Source organism: Petromyzon marinus, chromosome 74 (assembly GCF_048934315.1).
Source record: "Petromyzon marinus isolate PM22_M1 ecotype Great Lakes invasive population chromosome 74, UKy_Petmar_22M1.pri1.0, whole genome shotgun sequence".
In the NCBI taxonomy this organism is placed as follows: domain Eukaryota; kingdom Metazoa; phylum Chordata; class Hyperoartia; order Petromyzontiformes; family Petromyzontidae; genus Petromyzon; species Petromyzon marinus.
Window position 1 is genome coordinate 3,762,522 of NC_133740.1, and position 20,555 is coordinate 3,783,076.

The window sequence follows — 20,555 nt, forward strand, 5'->3', positions numbered from 1 at the left end:
GTGGTTGTGCCACGTGGTTACGCTGTGTGGTTATGCCACGTGGTTACGCTGTGTGGTTGTGCCACGTGGTTACGCTGTGTGGTTGTGCCACATGGTTACGCTGTGTGGTTATGCCATGTGGATGCGCTGTGTGGTTGTGCCACGTGGTTGTGCCGTGTGGTTGCGCTGTGTAGTTGCGCTGTGTGGTTGTGCCACGTGGTTGCACCGTGTGGTTGTGCTACGTGGTTGCTCCGCGCGGTTACTCCGCATGGTTGCGGCCGTGCCCGTCACCTGTTTTCCCTGGTTGCGAAAGAATTCCCCGGCGTTCTCTACCACCTGCTCGTCCGTCATGCCGCAGTACGGCTGCGTGCGGCACAGCGTGAACACCTCCCACAGCGTCACGCCGAACGCCCACACATCGCTCGCACCGGTGAACTTGCCCTGCAGCGCAGCGACATCACAGGGGCAGGAGCGGGGGAGAGGCACAGAGAAGAAACAAAACTATGATGATGATGCCAGTTACCCAGGAAAGCTTCACGGTGGTGGTGGTGATGATGATGATGATGATAGTGGTGGTGATAATGCTGCTGATGGTGGTGATTGTGATGATGGTGGTAGTGAAACAACAATTTTGATGGTGGTCGTGGTGATTATGTATGTATGCATGTTTAACGTCTTTTGCACCATACGTAGCCAACTGTATGTATATTGAACGTCTTTCACACCATAAGTAGCCAACTGTATGTATATTGAACTTCTTTCACACCATATGTAGCCAACCGTGCTAATCGGAAGTACGGGGGTAGGACAACAAACCACACACAAAAGCAGTCCTAAGGAAATGAATTTTCAATTTAGATGACGATTTAAAAGTGCATACCTCCAGTAGCTTCCGAATATCGGAAAGGAAAAGCATTCCAGACGGCCACAGAAGCGCATTTGAAAGTGCACGATGCAGTGACCACCGTCTTTGTTCGATGGCTGAGCCAAAAGCCACTGTTGCTGCTGCGAGGACGGCCGGAGTTTGCATGATAATGGTTTATGCTCCTTGATGAGATCGGCAAGGTATCGTGGCTGAGCCAAGTTACGGAGACTTTCTTGCCTTCCACACAGACGCGCTTTGCAGCTCGCTTCAAGGACAAGATTTGAGTCTCGTGTCGATATTGACAACAGGGTTGCATTCTTTCCCGGCCATGACTAAATGGTCAATCATTTTCCCGGAGTCCCCCTGTCGAGCTTTGCTAGAAGGACTGAATGTTGTCCGCACGTCTCAAGTTGGAGATCCTGCGGCCTTCTTGCGAGCAGCTCACCTCACTTCAAAATCTAAAAAAGAAAACTGGCCCCTTTCTCACGGCCACTTCCTGCCGAGAACGATGAACAAGATGTGACTAGAGGACAAAGAGTGCCCTGGTGGAGCCCTCCCTTCGCAAGGCGAGGAGCCGCACCGACGCACGCCGGTTGCTGCCCAGTCTCGCAAGGGCGTTTGAGCAAGCAAAATGTGGTGGACGCAGGCGCCACTTCCAGCATCGTCCATGGGAGAGGGCGCCACGTGTGGTGCCAGGTGGAGGTGGGGATCAGCGGTGCCGAGTCGAATTCCTTCTTTCTTTCTTGCTCTGCCGGTGATTCAAACTCCGGCATTGGCTCTCCCAGTGGGCCGCCTGCATGGCCTGGTGAGTTTAGTAGTTTAAACTACTAAACTATTAGGTAAACTTTGATTGATTGGTGTACTGAGTTGGAGGCCTCAGCAAAGGCCACAAAGCACATGCAGAGTCGCCGCTACTACACTTCTCTGGTGTTGGCCACTGTGATCCTTGAGGATGGAGATCTGAGATGACGTGCCATGGCCTGGCTGAAACCCCACCTGTTCATCAGCTGCTTTAACCTGCTCGGCCTCCTTCAGGATTCTATCCACAGTCACATTCTTTGGCATGCAACTCCATGGGGATTATCCAGCTTATTGGTTTCACTGACACAGTCTTCGGTTGGCAGAAAAACACAGTCCCAGGCCACACCAAGATTGAAAAATTTCAACAATTTCAATTTTATTTTATTTTACACCTACGTGACTTTAGCGAAAGAACCAAAGAATATAATTTCAATGTGCAATTTTTTTTAATTGACGGACCGTGCGTTGTCTTGGTGTGGTCTGGGGCTGTTTTTGCTGCCGAAGGAAGATGATCTGTGTCACTGAAACCAGCTGCCGGATGATCCTACACGGTCCCTCAATGAAAAAAAACGTACATTAGTTGTGTTTATTTGTTCAATTTTAGTGCACAATCAATAAAACATTTTGCATTAAAATTGCTCAAAATTGTTAAATTTTAATTGCCAATTTTTGATTGAGGGACCGTGCGTTGTCTTGGTGTGGTCTGGGACTTGTTGCTGTCGTTTTACTTCCTTTACAAACCTTGGGAATTGATGACGCAATTTGAACTTATGCCACTTTATTTATTTATTAAAAGGGCACCACAGTGGCTAGGAGGTGTCATCTCCCTCGCCTGGTATGCAGGTGGTCGGGGGTTCGATCCCAACCCTGACGCCCCCTCTATATTTGGTCGCGTAGGATTTGTATCTCTGGGTCCTCGGGGGTTTCCCCTCCACATTTACAATCGACATCACGTGTTTAGAGTATCTAGCTGGTATAAATGTGCACGCGATGATGATGATGAGCCACTTCGCCGAGCTATCAGTTGCTTGCCAGGTCGCTGCTGAAAAATATGTGCACAGTAGCTCAGTGGGCCTCACCTGGTAAAATAACAAAAAGGTTTTTTTCTAGACTTCTGACCGATCTCGAGCTCCTCGCAGAGGTTGTCAACTTGCCGCTGAATAGTTACATTGGCACGGTTGGCCAGGTACGGTGAAAAAGAGGTTCCACATATGGACGTTCTTGTATAGTGACAGGAGAACAATGCATTTAAGGATGGACGAGGCTAGGAATCTGTGGCTCCCTCTCTCTCAGTCTTTCATTGACAGGATGCTCTCCGAGGCACTCTCATTTTCACCCTTTCTCACCTTCTCCATCTCACCCTCAATCTCCATGTCACACCCTCTCTCTCACCCTCTCTCTCACCCTCTCTCTCACCCTCTCTCTCACCCTCTCTCTCACCCTCTCTCTCACCCTCTCTCTCACCCTCTCTCTCACCCTCACTCGTACCCTCTCTCTCTCACGCTTGCCCCTCTCACCAGCAGGATGCTCTCCCAGGTACACTCACCCTCCCTCTCACCCTCCCTCTCACCCTCTCTCTCACCCTCTCTCTCACCCTCTCTCTCACCCTCTCTCTCACCCTCTCTCTCACCCTCTCTCTCACCCTCTCTCTCACCCTCTCTCTCACCCTCTCTCTCACCCTCTCTCTCACCCTCTCTCTCACCCTCTCTCTCACCCTCTCTCTCACCCTCCCTCTCACCCTCTCTCTCACCCTCTCTCTCACCCTCTCTCTCACCCTCTCTCTCACCCTCTCTCTCACCCTCTCTCTCACCCTCTCTCTCACCCTCTCACTCACCCTCTCACTCACCCTCTCACTCACCCTCTCTCTCACCCTCCCTCTCACCCTCCCTCTCACCCTCGCCCTCTCTCTCGCCCTCTCTCTCGCCCTCTCTCTCGCCCTCTCTCTCGCCCTCTCTCTCGCCCTCTCTCTCGCCCTCTCTCTCGCCCTCTCTCTCGTCCTCTCTCTCGCCCTCTCTCTCACCTTCTCTCTCACCCTCCCTCTCACCCTCCCTCTCACCCTCTCTCCACCCTCACTCGTACCCTCTCTCTCACCCTCCCTCTCACCCTCTCTCTCACCCTCTCTCTCACCCTCTCTCTCACCCTCTCTCTCACCCTCTCTCTCACCCTCTCTCTCACCCTCTCTCTCACCCTCTCTCTCACCCTCACTCGTACCCTCTCTCTCACCCTCCCTCTCTCTCCCTCCCTCTCACCCTCTCTCTCACCCTCCCTCTCACCCTCTCTCTCACCCTCCCTCTCTCCCTCTCTCTCTCCCTCTCTCTCACCCTCTCTCTCGCCCTCTCTCTCACCCTCTCTCTCGCCCTCTCTCTCGCCCTCTCTCTCGCGCTCTCTCTCGCGCTCTCTCTCGCGCTCTCTCTCGCGCTCTCTCTCACCCTCTCTCTCACCCTCTCTCTCACCCTCTCTCTCACCCTCTCTCTCACCCTCCCTCTCACCCTCCCTCTCTCCCTCCCTCTCTCCCTCCCTCTCACCCTCTCTCTCACCCTCCCTCTCTCCGTCTCTCTCACCCTCTCTCTCACCCTCCCTCTCTCCCTCTCTCTCACCCTCTCTCTCACCCTCGTGCTCTCTCTCGCGCCCTCTCTCGCGCTCTCTCTCGCCCTCTCTCTCGCCCTCTCTCTCGCCCTCTCTCTCACCCTCTCTCTCACCCTCTCTCTCACCCTCTCTCTCACCCTCTCTCTCACCCTCTCTCACACCCTCTCTCTCACCCTCACTCGTACCCTCTCTCTCACCCTCCCTCTCTCTCCCTCCCTCTCACCCTCTCTCTCACCCTCCCTCTCACCCTCTCTCTCACCCTCCCTCTCTCCTCTCTCTCACCCTCTCTCTCGCCCTCTCTCTCGCCCTCTCTCTCGCCCTCTCCCTCGCCCTCTCTCTCGCGCTTCTCTCTGCGCTCTCTCTCACCCTCTCTCTCACCCTCTCTCTCACCCTCTCTCTCACACTCTCTCTCACCCTCCCTCTCACCCTCCCTCTCTCCCTCCCTCTCACCCTCCCTCTCACCCTCCCCTCTCTCCGTCTCTCTCACCCTCTCTCTCACGCTCTCTCTCACCCTCTCTCTCACGCTCCCTCTCACGCTCCCTCTCACGCTCCCTCTCACGCTCCTCTCACCCTCTCTCTCACCCTCTCTCTCACCCTCTCTCTCACCCTCTCTCTCACCCTCTCTCTCTCACCCTCTCTCTTGCACCTTCTCTCTCACCCTCTCTCTCACCCTCTCTCTCACCCTCTCTCTCTCACCCTCTCTCTGCACCTTCTCTCTCACCCTCTCTCTCACCCTCCCTCTCACCCTCCCTCTCACCCTCTCTCTCACCCTCTCTCTCACCCTCTCTCTCACCCTCTCTCTCACCCTCTCTCTCACGCTCTCTCTCACGCTCTCTCTCACCCTCTCTCTCTCCCTCTCTCTCTCACGCTCTCTCACCCTTACGCTCTCTCTCACCCTCTCTCTCTCACCCTCTCTCTCGCGCTCTCTCTCACCCTCTCTCTCACCCTCTCTCTCACCCTCTCTCTCGCCCTCTCTCTCACGCTCTCTCTCTCACCCTCACCCTCTCTCTCTCACCCTCACCCTCTCTCTCACGCTCTCTCTCACTCTCACCCTCTCTCTCACGCTCTCTCTCTCTCTCTCACCCTCTCTCTCACACTCTCTCTCACCCTCTCTCTCACCCTCTCTCTCACCCTCTCTCTCACCCTCACCCGCTCTCTCTCACCCTCACCCGCTCTCTCTCACCCTCACCCTCTCTCTCACGCTCTCTCTCTCTCTCTCTCCCTCTCTCTCACCCTCCCTCTCACCCTCCCTCTCACCCTCTCTCTCACCCTCCCTCTCTCCCTCCCTCTCACCCTCTCTTCTCTCACCTCGTGCTCTCTTTCATGCTCTCTCTAAGCCTCTCTCGCTCTCTCTCACCTCTCTCACCCTCTCTCTCACCTCTCTCTCCCTCTCTCTCACCTCTCTCTCCTTCCTCTCTCACCCTCCCTCTCACGCTCTCTCTCTCACCCTCTCTCTCACCCTCTCTCTCACCCTCTCTCTCACCCTCTCTCTCACCCTCTCTCCATTCTCTCTCACGCTCTCTCACGCTCCCTCTCACGCTCCCTCTCACGCTCCCTCACGCTCCCTCTCACGCTCCCTCTCACGCTCCCTCTCCTCTCTCTCACCCTCTCTCTCACCCTCTCTCTCCCTCTCTCTCACCCTCTCTCTCACCCTCTCTCTCACCCTCTCTCTCTCACCCTCTCTCTTGCATTCTCTCACCCTCTCTCTCACCCTCTCTCACCCTCTCTCTCTCACCCTCCCTCTCACCCTCCCTCTCACCTCCTCTACCCTCTCTCTCACCCTCTGTCTCACCCTCTCTCTCACCCTCCCTCTCACCCTCTCACGCTCTCTCTCACCCTCTCTCTCTCCCCCTCTCTCTCTCCCTCTCTCTCACGCCCTCTCACCCTTACGCTCTCTCTCACCCTCTCTCTCTCACCCTCTCTCTCGCGCTCTCTCTCACCCTCTCTCTCACACTCTCTCACCCTCTCTCTCTCACCCTCTCTCTCAGCTCTCTCACCCTCTCTCACACTCTCTCTCACCCTCTCTCTCACCCTCTCTCTCACCCTCTCTCACCCTCACCACTCTCTCTCACCCTCACCCGCTCTCTCTCACCCTCACCCTCTCTCTCACGCTCTCTCTCTCTCTCTCTCTCACCCTCCCTCTCACCCTCCCTCTCACCCTCTCTCTCACCCTCCTCTCTCCTTCCCTCTCACCCTCTCTCTCACCCTCTCTCTCACCCTCCCTCTCTCCCTCTCTCCTCTCACCCTCGTGCTCTCTCTCGCGCTCTCTCGCCCTCTCTCTCGCCCTCTCTCTCGCCCTCTCTCGCCCTCTCTCTCGCCCTCTCTCTCGCCCTCGCTCTCGCCCTCTCTCACCCTCGCTCTCACCCTCGCTCTCACCCTCGCTCTCACCCTCGCTCTCACCCTCGCTCTCACCCTCTCTCTCACCCTCTCTCTCACCCTCTCTCTCACGCTCTCTCTCACCCTCTCTCTCACCCTCTCTCTCACCCTCTCTCTCACCCTCTCTCTCACCCTCTCTCTCGCTCTCTCTCACCCTCTCTCTCACGCTCCCTCTCACGCTCCCTCTCACGCTCCCTCTCACCCTCTCTCTCACCCTCTCTCACCCTCTCTCTCACCCTCTCTCTCACCCTCTCTCTTGCACCTTCTCTCACCCTCTCTCTCACCCTCTCTCTCACCCTCTCTCTCTCACCCTCCCTCTCACCCCTCCCTCTCACCCTCCCTCTCACCCTCTCTCTCACCCTCTCTCTCACCCTCTCTCACCCTCTCTCTCACCCTCTCTCTCACGCTCTCTCTCACCCTCTCTCTCTCCCTCTCTCTCTCTCCCTCTCTCTCACGCCCCTCTCCACCCTTACGCTCTCTCACCCTCTCTCTCTCACCCTCTCTCTCGCGCTCTCTCTCCTCCTCTCTCACACTCTCTCTCACCCTCTCTCTCTCACCCTCCCTCTCACCCTCTCCCTCTCACCCTCCCTCTCACCCTCTCTCTCACACTCTCTCTCACCCTCTCTCTCTCACCCTCCCTCTCACCCTCTCTCTCACACTCTCTCTCACCCTCTCTCTCTCACCCTCTCTCTCGCTCTCTCTCACCCTCTCTCTCACACTCTCTCTCACCCTCTCTCTCACCCTCTCTCTCTCACCCTCTCTCTCGCCCTCTCTCTCACGCTCTCTCTCACCCTCACCCTCTCTCTCGCGCTCTCTCACCCTCCCTCTCACCCTCTCTCTCTCACCCTCTCTCTCACCCTCTCTCTCACGTTCTCTCTCTCACCCTCTCTCTCACGCCCTCTCTCCCTCTCTCTCTCTCACACTCTCTCTCACCCTCACGCTCTCTCTCTCACCCTCTCTCTCTCACCCTCTCTCTCACCCTCTCTCTCACGCCCTCTCTCTCACGCTCGCCCCCTCTCACCAGCAGGATGCTCTCCCAGGCGAGCCAGCGGATGGGCAGCACGGCGCGGCCCTGCACCCGGTAGTAGTCGCCCCGGTAGAGGTTGCGGCTCATGCCGAAGTCGGCGATGCGCACGCTCAGCGTGCCGGCGGCGGTGCCCACGAGGCAGTTGCGCGTGGCGAGGTCTCGGTGCACATAGCCCAGGGTGGCCAGGTGACGCATGCCGGACGCCACCTGCACCGCCACCCACAGCAGCCGCTCCACGCTGTCACCACGGGAGAGACGCACAAGGGGGGGGGGGGGGGGGGGAGGGTGATGGTGGGCGAAGGGGGGGGGGGCAGAGGAGTCATGGTGGTGCGATGATCGGGACAGGTGCGTATGTGTGTTGAACTTCTTTTGCACCGTGCGTAGCCAACCGTGCTAAATCGAAGGTGCAGTGTTGAGTCTATGGGCAGTGCTGAGTCTATGGGCAGTGTTAAGTTTATGGGCAGTGTTAAGTTTATGGGCAGTGTTAAGTTTATGGGTAGTGTTGAGTCTATGGGCAGTGTTGAGTCTATGGGCAGTTTTAAGTTTATGGGCAGTGTTGAGTCTATGGGGCAGTGTTGAGTCTATGGGCAGTGTTAAGTTTATGGGCAGTGTTAAGTTTATGGGCAGTGTTAAGTTTATGGGTAGTGTTGAGTCTATGGGCAGTGTTAAGTTTATGGGCAGTGTTGAGTCTACGGGCAGTGTTGAGTCTATGGTGCAGTGTTGAGTCTATGGGCAGTGTTGAGTCTATGGGCAGTGTTGAGTCTATGGGCAGTGTTAAGTTTATGGGCAGTGTTGAGTCTATGGGCAGTGTTGAGTCTATGGTACAGTGTTGAGTCTATGGGTAGTGTTGAGTCTATGGGCAGTGTTGAGTCTATGGGCAGTGTTAAGTTTATGGGCAGTGTTGAGTCTATGGGGCAGTGTTGAGTCTATGGGGTAGTGTTGAGTCTATGGGCAGTGTTGAGTCTATGGGCAGTGTTAAGTCTATGGGCAGTGTTGAGTCTATGGGCAGTGTTAAGTTTATGGGCAGTGTTAAGTTTATGGGCAGTGTTGAGTCTATGGGCAGTGTTAAGTTTATGGGCAGTGTTGAGTCTATGGGGCAGTGTTGAGTCTATGGGGTAGTGTTGAGTCTATGGGCAGTGTTGAGTCTATGGGCAGTGTTGAGTCTATGGGCAGTGTTAAGTTTATGGGCAGTGTTAAGTTTATGGGCAGTGTTAAGTTTATGGGTAGTGTTGAGTCTATGGGTAGTGTTGAGTCTATGGGCAGTGTTGAGTCTATGGGCAGTTTTAAGTTTATGGGCAGTGTTAAGTTTATGGGTAGTGTTGAGTCTATGGGTAGTGTTGAGTCTATGGGCAGTGTTGAGTCTATGGGCAGTTTTAAGTTTATGGGCAGTGTTGAGTCTATGGGGCAGTGTTGAGTCTATGGGCAGTGCTGAGTCTATGGGCAGTAAAAACTTGATTTGACGCTTTCGTGACTGGAGGAATTACTTCATGGTTCTTTCGGTAAAGTCACGTAGAAATAAATAAATGTAATAATATAAAAAGACGTTTTGATTGCAATACAATTAACCGTCATCAGGTAGAACTAAATTTGCGAGAGAGACAAAACACAGACACGGAGACACGCAGACAGACACACAAGCAGAGAGACAACACAGACACACAGAGAGACACACAACATAGACACACAGAGACAACACGGAGACACAGACAGACACATAAGCAGAGAGAGACAACACAGAGACACACAGAGAGAGACACACAACATAGACACACAGAGACCCAATGGCTCTGTGTCGAGGCCTTAAATAGAGAGGGGGGGGGGCAGAGAGAGAGGTGGGTCTGCTGGGGCAGCTGCTGGAACAGAGAAATGAGCATGTCAATGAAAGACCCAACAAGACCGGAACATTTGAGAGAGAGTTGTGTGGAAATCCAGCCCGAAGCGACCGAGGAAGAGAAAGATCGAATGGACCTATGAGAGCCTGGTACATTTTAGAGAGAGACATCGGCAGTTTGAGAAAACAAAATTGTTTAGTGGCAGGAGGACAAAATGTATTTCTACCTGATGACGGTTGCTTGTGTTGCAATCGAAACGTCGTATTCTATTATTTCATTTATTTTCTTTCTACGGGCAGCGTTGAATCTATGGGTAGTGTTGATTCTATGGAGAGTGTTGAGTCTATAGAGAGTGTTGAGTCTATTGGTAGTGTTGAGTCTATGCGTATTGTGTATGCATGTTGAACCTCTTTCGCACCGTACGTAGCCAACCGCGCTAATCGGAGGTGCAGGTGAAGCAAAACAAACTACAACAAGCAGCAGACCTCAAGAAATTATTTTTTAAATGTAGACGATGTAAAAGTGCACAGCTCCATCATTCATTCATCCACAGCGCATCGTCACCGAAGGGCCGCTGCCTCAAACGAGTGACCTCTTGCGACGGCATTCACGTGAACCGCTCTCGCTGCCGCACACCGGCCACTCGAGGGATTTGTTTGATCGACGGATCACGGGGGTGACCACGAGGGTGACCACGAGGGTGATCACGGGGGTGATCACGGGGGTGACCACGAGGGTGACCACGAGGGTGACCACGAGGGTGGCCACGGGGGTGACCACGAGGGTGACCACGAGGGTGACCACGAGGGTGATGACCAAGACCACGAGGGTGACCACGAGGGTGACCACGAGGGTGACCATGGGCGTGACCACGAGGGTGACCACGAGGGTGACCACGGGGGTGACCACGAAGGTGACCACGAAGGTGACCACGAGGGTGACCACGGGGGTGACCACGGGGGTGACCACGAGGGTGATGACCAAGACCACGAGGGTGACCACGAGGGTGACCACGGGGGTGACCACGAGGGTGACCACGAGGGTGGCCACGAGGGTGACCACGGGGCTGGCCACGGGGGTGACCACGGGGGTGACCACGAGGGTGACCACGGGGGTGACCATGGGGTTGACCACGAGGGTGATGACCAAGACCACGAGGGTGACCACGGGGGTGACCACGAGGGTGACCATGGGGGTGACCACGGGGGTGACCACGAGGGTGAACACGGGGGTGACCACGAGGGTGACCATGGGGGTGACCACGGGGGTGACCACGAGGGTGACCACGGGGGTGACCACGAGGGTGATGACCAAGACCACGAGGGTGACCACGAGGGTGACCATGGGGGTGACCACGGGGGTGACCACGAGGGTGACCACGAGGGTGAACACGGGGGTGACCACGAGGGTGACCACGAGGGTGAACACGGGGGTGACCACGAGGGTGATGACCAAGACCACGAGGGTGACCACGAGGGTGACCACGGGGGTGACCACGAGGGTGACCACGAGGGTGACCACGGGGGATGGTAAGGGGAGTCGCTGTAGTGGTGTGATTGTTGGTTAGAGGTGTAATAGTATAATGATAGAGAGAGGTGTGATGGTGGTGTGATGGTAGGGACAGGTGTGATGGTCTGATGATAGGGACAGGTGTGATAGTGTGATGATAGAGAGAGGTGTGATGGTAGGGACAGGTGTAAATGGTAAGGAGAGTCGGTGTGGTGGTGTGACGGTTGTTCACAGGTGTGATGGTGGTGTGATGGTAGATAGAGAGGCTTGATGGTGTAATGTAATGGTTGTGACGGCAAAGAGGAGTGCGATGGCGGAGCGACGGACGGAGTCATCCGGCGGCGGAATTAAAATCGCATCGTGCGCGTTCGCCGCGCCACGCATCGTACCAGATCAGGGGCGCCGTGGCGGGGGTGGCAGGGGTCCCGTTGGGTTGTGGGGTGCCCGGCTCCCCCAGCCGGTGGCGGGAGAGGAACTGGTTGAGGTCTCCCCCTTCCATGTAGTCGGTGACCATGCAGAGTGGCGGCGCGTCCAGGCAAGCGCCGATCAGCCGCATCACGTTGGGGTCGCACATCCGAGACATGATCTTCACCTCCTTGAGAAAGTCGCTCCTGTGGTGACGTCGCCAGCATCGTCGTCATCGTCAACATCGTCGTCATTCCTCGCACAAGTACACAATGGCAACTGACGCCGTTCGCCACGAAGTGGCGGCGACCTCACCACGGCGCGTGTGCCAAGCTAGGTGCAGTTTGAGGCCATCACGTGACGTGTCAAAGGCTCACTGCTGCTGGCAGGAGGTCACGGTACACCCAGGTGTCATGGGTCGATTGATTGAGATGGCTGGCCGATGCACCACCTGTGCCCACTCCTGTGCCAACTTGCTGTGTTTTAGCCACCCGTCGCTCCGCTCGTTGTTGTGAGCGTTGCTCCTCTGCCCTCCGCTGTTGCTTATGGGCGACTGCCTCCAACTTCCCAGTAGCAGCGTCCTTCACGAGCCCATCTTGACACCACTTGTAACATTCAATGGCAAATCCACGCAGCTTCACATCCTTCTGTACTGCATCAATCCATCTCTTCTTCCCTCTATGTGGCCAAACAGAAGCTGCTTGGGCATGCGGTGGCCAGGCTCTGGACTACGTGATCCAGCCAACGTGGCCTCGCCTGCCGGAGGCGCTCACTGGCACACACTTTCACTCACTCTCTCAAACACTTCGCACATACTCGCTGGCACTTAAGCACAAGCTCACGCACTTAATCTCTCACGCACAAAGGACAAGGGTTCCGCTGCACAGCCTAAAGAGACTGTTGGGGCAAGTGCTGTTAGCGAGCAGCACCTATGCATTAAAGAGGCTTTGTTGGGTTAGATCGTAAAGAGATAGATGCGTCGTTAAAATTGCCACCAAACGACACAGCCCACTATTAAGGTTTATCATGTAAACAGAACGTGCCAATTCGTTACTAAGTTCAGCACTAACCGGTTGTGTGTTGGGAGAGTATACCCATTGCTTCATTTACAATGATAGTGTAGTGTATAGCGTAGTGTATGGTACAGTATAGTAGTACAGCACTAACTGGTTATGTGTACCCACTACAACATTTACAATTCGAATGTGAATTCCTGCAGTCACGAAAGTTTGAAGTCAAAATTTACGATTCGAGTTACCGCGACGTTTCACCGGTAATTATTACAACAACAACCAGCCTCGCCAGGCGACAGCTAGAGCACCTATGCACTCTCTACGACTCTCTCCCGTCTCTCATTCTCTCTCCCTGTCTCTCTCATTCTCTCCCTCTCTCTCCGACTCCCTCTCTCTCTCTCTCCGACTCCCTCCCTGTCTCTCCGACTCTCTCCCTGTCTCTCCGACTCTCTCCCTCTCTCTCTCTCCGACTCTCTCAATCTCTCTCCGACTCCCTCCCTCTCTCTCTCTCATTCTCTCCCTCTCTCTCCGACTCTCTCCCTCTCTCTCCGACTCCCTCCCACTCTCTCTCCGACTCCCTCCCTGTCTCTCTCCGACTCCCTCTCTCTCTCTCTCCGACTCCCTCTCTCTCTCTCCGACTCCCTCCCTCTCTCTCTCCGACTCCCTCTCTCTCTCTCCGACTCCCTCCCTCTCTCTCCGACTCCCTCCCTCTCTCTCCGACTCCCTCCCTGTCTCTCTCCGACTCCCTCCCACTCTCTCCGACTCCCTCCCTGTCTCTCCGACTCCCTCCCTGTCTCTCTCCGACTCCCTCCCTCTCTCTCCAACTCTCTCCCTCTCTCTCCGACTCCCTCCCTCTCTCTCTCCGACTCTCTCCCTCTCTCTCTCCGACTCCCTCCTTCTCTCTCCGACTCTCTCCCTCTCTCTCATTCCCTCCCTCTCTCTCTCATTCTCTCCCTCTCTCTCTCATTCTCTCCCTCTCTCTCTCATTCTCTCTCTCTCATTCTCTCCCTCTCTCTCTCTCTCTCATTCTCTCCCTGTCTCTCCGACTCCCTCCCTCTCTCTGCGACTCCCTCCCTCTCTCTCCGACTCCCTCCCTCTCTTTCCGACTCTCTCCCTGTCTCTCCGACTCCCTCCCTCTCTCTCCGACTCCCTCTCTCTCCGACTCTCTCCCTCTCTCTCCGACTCTCTCCCTCTCTCTCCGACTCCCTCCCTCTCTCTCCGACTCCCTCCCTCTCTCTCCGACTCTCCCTGTCTCTCCGACTCTCTCCCTGTCTCTCCGACTCTCTCCCTCTCTCTCCGACTCCCTCCCTCTCTCTCTCCGACTCCCTCCCTGTCTCTCTCCGACTCCCCCTCTCTCTCTCTCCGACTCCCTCCCTCTCTCTCTCCGACTCCCTCTCTCTCTCTCCGACTCCCTCCCTCTCTCTCCGACTCCCTCCCTGTCTCTCTCCGACTCCCTCCCCGTCTCTCCGACTCCCTCCCTGTCTCTCTCCAACTCCCTCCCTCTCTCTCCAACTCTCTCCCTCTCTCTCCGACTCCCTCCCTCTCTCTCTCCGACTCTCTCCCTCTCTCTCTCCGACTCCCTCCTTCTCTCTCCGACTCTCTCCCTCTCTCTCATTCCCTCCCTCTCTCTCTCATTCTCTCCCTCTCTCTCTCATTCTCTCCCTCTCTCTCTCATTCTCTCTCTCTCATTCTCTCCCTCTCTCTCTCTCATTCTCTCCCTGTCTCTCCGACTCCCTCCCTCTCTCTGCGACTCCCTCCCTCTCTCTCCGACTCCCTCCCTCTCTTTCCGACTCGCTCCCTGTCTCTCCGACTCCCTCCCTCTCTCTCCGACTCTCTCCCTCTCTCTCCGACTCTCTCCCTCTCTCTCCGACTCCCTCCCTCTCTCTCCGACTCCCTCCCTCTCTCTCCGACTCTCCCTGTCTCTCCGACTCTCTCCCTGTCTCTCCGACTCTCTCCCTCTCTCTCCGACTCCCTCCCTCTCTCTCCGACTCCCTCCCTCTCTCTCCGACTCTCCCTGTCTCTCCGACTCTCTCCCTGTCTCTCCGACTCTCTCCCTGTCTCTCCGACTCCCTCCCTCTCTCTCCGACTCCCTCTCTCTCTCTCTCCGACTCCCTCCCTGTCTCTCCGACTCTCTCCCTGTCTCTCCGACTCTCTCCCTCTCTCTCTCTCCGACTCTCTCAATCTCTCTCCGACACTCTCCGACTCCCTCCCTCTCTCTCTCTCTCATTCTCTCCCTCTCTCTCCGACTCCCTCTCTCTCCGACTCCCTCTCTCTCTCATTCTCTTCCTCTCTCTCCGACTCTCTCCCTCTCTCTCCGACTCCCTCCCTGTCTCTCCGACACTCTCCCCCTCTCTCCGACTCCCTCCCTCTCTCTCCGACTCTCTCCCTGTCTCTCCGACTCCCTCCCTCTCTCTCCGACTCCCTCCCTCTCTCTCCGACTCCCTCCCTCTCTCCCCGACTCCCTCCCTCTCTCTCCGACTCCCTCCCTCTCTCTCCGACTCCCTCCCTCTCTCTCCGACTCCCTCCCTCTCTCTCCGACTCCCTCCCTCTCTCTCCGACTCTCTCACTCTCTCTCCGACCCCCTCTCTCTCTCTCCCTCTCCGACTCCCTCCCTGTCTCTCCGACTCCCTCTCTCTCTCCGACTCTCTCCCTGTCTCTCCGACTCCCTCCCTCTCTCTCCGACTCCCTCCCTCTCTCTCCGACTCTCTCCCTCTCTCTCCGACTCCCTCCCTCTCTCTCCGACTCCCTCCCTGTCTCTCCGACTCCCTCCCTCTCTCTCCGACTCCCTCCCTCTCTCTCCGACTCCCTCCCTGTCTCTCCGACTCCCTCCCTGTCTCTCCGACTCCCTCCCTCTCTCTCCGACTCCCTCCCTCTCTCTCCGACTCCCTCCCTCTCTCTCCGACTCCCTCCCTGTCTCTCCGACTCCCTCCCTCTCTCTCCGACTCCCTCCCTCTCTCTCCAACTCTCTCCCTCTCTCTCCGACTCCCTCTCTCTCCGACTCTCTCTCTCTCTCATTCTCTCCCTGTCTCTCCGACTCCCTCCCTCTCTCTCCGACTCCCTCCCTCTCTCTCCAACTCTCTCCCTCTCTCTCCCTCTCTCTCCGACTCCCTCTCTCTCCGACTCTCTCTCTCTCTCATTCTCTCCCTGTCTCTCCGACTCCCTCCCTCTCTCTCCGACTCTCTCCCTGTCTCTCCGACTCCCTCCCTCTCTCTCCGACTCTCTCCCTGTCTCTCCGACTCCCTCCCTCTCTCTCCGACTCTCTCCGACTCTCATTCTCTCCCTCTCACTTACTTGGCATTCTGGGATGCGTCGGGGCGCAGGGTTTTGACGGCGACCAGCGCCGGCTTCCCATTGGACGCACAGAGCCCAAGAGCCGCGCTCGTGTCGGGGTCCATGCCCTCCACTTCACACAGGTGGACCTACAACCACCACAACCACAGCCACCACAGCCACTACAACCACAGCCACTACAACCACCACAACCACAGCCACTACAACCACCACAACCACAGCCACTACAACCACCACTACAACCACCACAACCACAGCCACCACAGCCACTACAACCACAGCCACTACAACCACCACAACCACCGTAAACAGCCACCACAGCCACAACCACAACAACCACCACAGCCACAGCCACCACAGCCACTACAACCACTACTACAACCACCACAACCACTACAACCACCACAAACAGCCACCACGACAACCACAAACAACCACTACGACCAGCCACCACCGAGGGACTGGGATTCTGGGCATGTCATGCGCAGACTCCTAGTGTAGTGTATAGTGTATAGAAGTGTTGTGTGTAGTGTATAGTAGTGTAGGGTATAGTAGTGTAGTGTATAGTGTAGTGTATAGTGTAGTGTATAGTGTAGTGTATAGCAGTGTAGTGTATAGCAGTGTAGTGTATAGTAGTGTAGGGTATAGTAGTGTAGTGTATAGTGTAGTGTATAGTGTAGTGTATAGTGTAGTGTATAGTGTAGTGTATAGAAGTGTTGTGTGTATAGGTGTGTAGGGTATAGTAGTGTAGTGTATAGTGTAGTGTATAGTGTAGTGTATAGCAGTGTAGTGTATAGCAGTGTAGTGTATAGCAGTGTAGTGTATAGTAGTGTAGGGTATAGTAGTGGTGTGTGTATAGAAGTGTTGTGTGTAGTGTATAGTAGTGTACGGTATAGTAGTGTAGTGTATAGTGTAGTGTATAGCAGTGTAGTGTATAGTAGTGTAGGGTATAGTAGTAGTGTATAGTGTGGTGTATAGTGTAGTGTAGTGTATAGAAGTGTTGTGTGTAGTGTATAGTAGTGTAGGATATAGTAGTATAGTGTATAGTGTAGTGTATAGCAGTGTAGTGTATAGCAGTGTAGTGTATAGTAGTGTAGGGTATAGTAGTGTAGTGTATAGTTGTGTATAGTGTAGTGTATAGTGTAGTGTATAGTGTAGTGTATAGTGTAGTGTACAGGCGACATGTCGCCGCCTGGTGGCGCTGCTTTGCTCTTCCGCCGTATGCGCATGTCGAGTCCAGCCGGACAGTCTGCAGCGGCATCGAGAGCGATAACAGCGGCATCTCTCAGGCGACGCTCGTCACTTTTTTGTTAACTTTCTATGAAGTTTGAAACGTTGTGCCTTTCGCTGCGACGTCTGAGAGGTGGAAATGCGCGTAAAAGCACTTAAGGATTTTCAAATGTGTTTGTTTTTGTGTAATACATGTTTGTAAAAAAAGTTATGTTAAGTCACATTAAGTGTTTGTTCGTGTTATTTTCATTTATTTTCGTGGTAAATTTTGGTATTGTTACGGTATTTCACGGGGTTTCCTGGACCGGAACCCCAATGTACAACATTGAGCCTATGGGAGATGATGATTGGACTTACAACGGCTCCCCCTCGCGGCCACCTTCCAGGAACCAATTAGGTCATACGTACGTACTACCACAACTACCACTACTTCAACTACTACCACAACTACGACTACTTCAACTACTACCACAACTACTACTACTTCAACTACTACCACAACTACCACTACTTCAACTACTACCACAACTACCACTACTACCACTACTACCACAACTACTATTACTTCAACTACTACTACAACTACTTTTACTTCAACTACTACTACAACTACTACTACTTCAACTACTACTACAACTACCACTACTTCAACTACTACCACAACTACTACTACTTCAACTACTACCAAAACTACTACTACTTCAACTACCACTACTTCAACTACTACCACAACTACCACTACTTCAACTACTACCACAACTACCACTACTTCAACTACTACCACAACTACCACTACTTCAACTACTACCACAACTACTACTACTTCAACTACTACCACAACTACCACTACTTCAACTACTACCACAACTACCACTACTTCAACTACTACCACAACTACCACTACTTCAACTACTACTACAACTACCACTACTTCAACTACTACCACAACTACTACTACTTCAACTACTACCAAAACTACTACTACTTCAACTACCACTACTTCAACTACTACCACAACTACTACTACTTCAACTACTACCACAACTACCACTACTTCAACTACTACCAAAACTACTACTACTTCAACTACTACCACAACTACCACTACTTCAACTACTACCACAACTACCACTACTTCAACTACTACCACAACTACCACTACTTCAACTACTACCACAACTACCACTACTTTAACTACTACCACAACTACTACTACTTCAACTACTACCACAACTACTACTACTTCAACTAGTACCACAACTACCACTACTTCAACTACTACCACAACTACTACTACTTCAACTAGTACCACAACTACCACTACTTCAACTACTACCACAACTACCACTACTTCAACTACTACCACATCTACCACTACTTCAACTACTACCACAACTACCACTTCTTCAACTACTACCACAACTACCACTACTTCAACTACTACCACAACTACCACTACTTCAACTACTACCACAACTACTACTACTTCAACTACTACCACAACTACCACTACTTCAACTACTACCACAACTACCACTACTTCAACTACTACTAACTACCACAACTTCAACTACTACCACAACTACCACAACTTCAACTACTACCACAACTACCACAACTTCAACTACTACCACAACTACCACTACTTCAACTACTACCACTACTACCACTACTTCAACTACTACCACAACTACCACTACTACCACTACTACCACAACTACCACTACTTCAACTACTACCACAACTACCACTACTTCAACTACTACCACAACTACCACTACTTCAACTACTACCACAACTACCACTACTTCAACTACTACCACAACTACCACTACTTCAACTACTACCACAACTACCACTACTACCACTACTACCACAACTACCACTTCTTCAACTACTACCACAACTACCACTACTTCAACTACTACCACAACTACCACTACTACCACTACTACCACAACTACCACTACTTCAACTACTACCACAACTACCACTACTTCAACTACTACCACAACTACCACAACTTCAACTACTACCACAACTACCACTACTTCAACTACTACCACAACTACCACTACTTCAACTACTACCACAACTACTACTACAACTACTACCACAACTACCACTACTTCAACTACTACCACAACTACCACTACTTCAACTACTACCACAACTACCACTACTACAACTACTACCACAACTACCACTACTTCAACTACTACCACAACTACCACTACTTCAACTACTACCACAACTACCACTACTTCAACTACTACCACAACTACCACTACTTCAACTAGTACCACAACTACCACTACTTCAACTACTACCACAACTACCACAACTTCAACTACTACCACAACTACCACTACTTCAACTACTACCACAACTACCACTACTTCAACTACTACCACAACTACTACTACAACTACTACCACAACTACCACTACTTCAACTACTACCACAACTACCACTACTTCAACTACTACCACAACTACCACTACTTTAACTACTACCACAACTACTACTACTTCAACTACTACCACAACTACTACTACTTCAACTAGTACCACAACTACCACTACTTCAACTACTACCACAACTACCACTACTTCAACTAGTACCACAACTACCACTACTTCAACTACTACCACAACTACTACTACTTCAACTACTACCACAACTACCACTACTACAACTACTACCACAACTACCACTACTACAACTACTACCACAACTACTAGCTACTCCACAACTACCACTACTTCAACTACTACCACAACTACCACAACTTCAACTACTACCACAACACCACTACTTCAACTACTACCACAACTACTACTACTTCAACTACTACCACAACTACCACTACTTCAACTAGTACCACAACTACCACACACTCACTACCACAACTACCACTACTTCAACTACTACCACAACTACCACTACTCAACTACTACCACAACTACCACTACTACAACTACTACCACAACTACCACTACTTCAACTACTACCACAACTACCACTACCTACAACTACTACCACAACTACCACTACTTCAACTACTACCACAACTACCACTACTACAACTACTACCACAACTACCACTACTACAACTACTACCACAACTACCACTACTACAACTACTACCACAACTACCACTACTTCAACTACTACCACAACTACCACTACTTCAACTACTACCACAACTACCACTACTTCAACTACTACCACAACTACCACTACTTCAACTACTACCACTACTACCACTACTTCAACTACTACCACAACTACCACTACTTCAACTACTACCACAACACTACAACCACTACTACCACTATACCCACAACTACCACTACTTAACTACTACCACAACTACCACTACTTCAACTACTACCACAACTACCACTACTTCAACTACTACCACAACTACCACTACTTCAACTACTACCACAACTACCACTACTTCAACTACTACCACAACTACCACTACTTCAACTACTACCACAACTACCACTACTTCAACTACTACCACAACTACCACTACTTCAACTACTACCACAACTACCACTACTCAACTACTACCACAACTGCCACTTACTCAACTACTACCAAACTACCACTACACAACTACTACCACA

At 52.8% G+C, this 20,555-nt stretch overlaps 1 pseudogene; it reads right to left on the minus strand.

Moving 5' to 3' along the window:
• The window catches only part of LOC116958202 (discoidin domain-containing receptor 2-like), an 83,955-nt pseudogene that overhangs the window by 4,569 nt on the left and 58,831 nt on the right, over positions 1-20,555 (minus strand).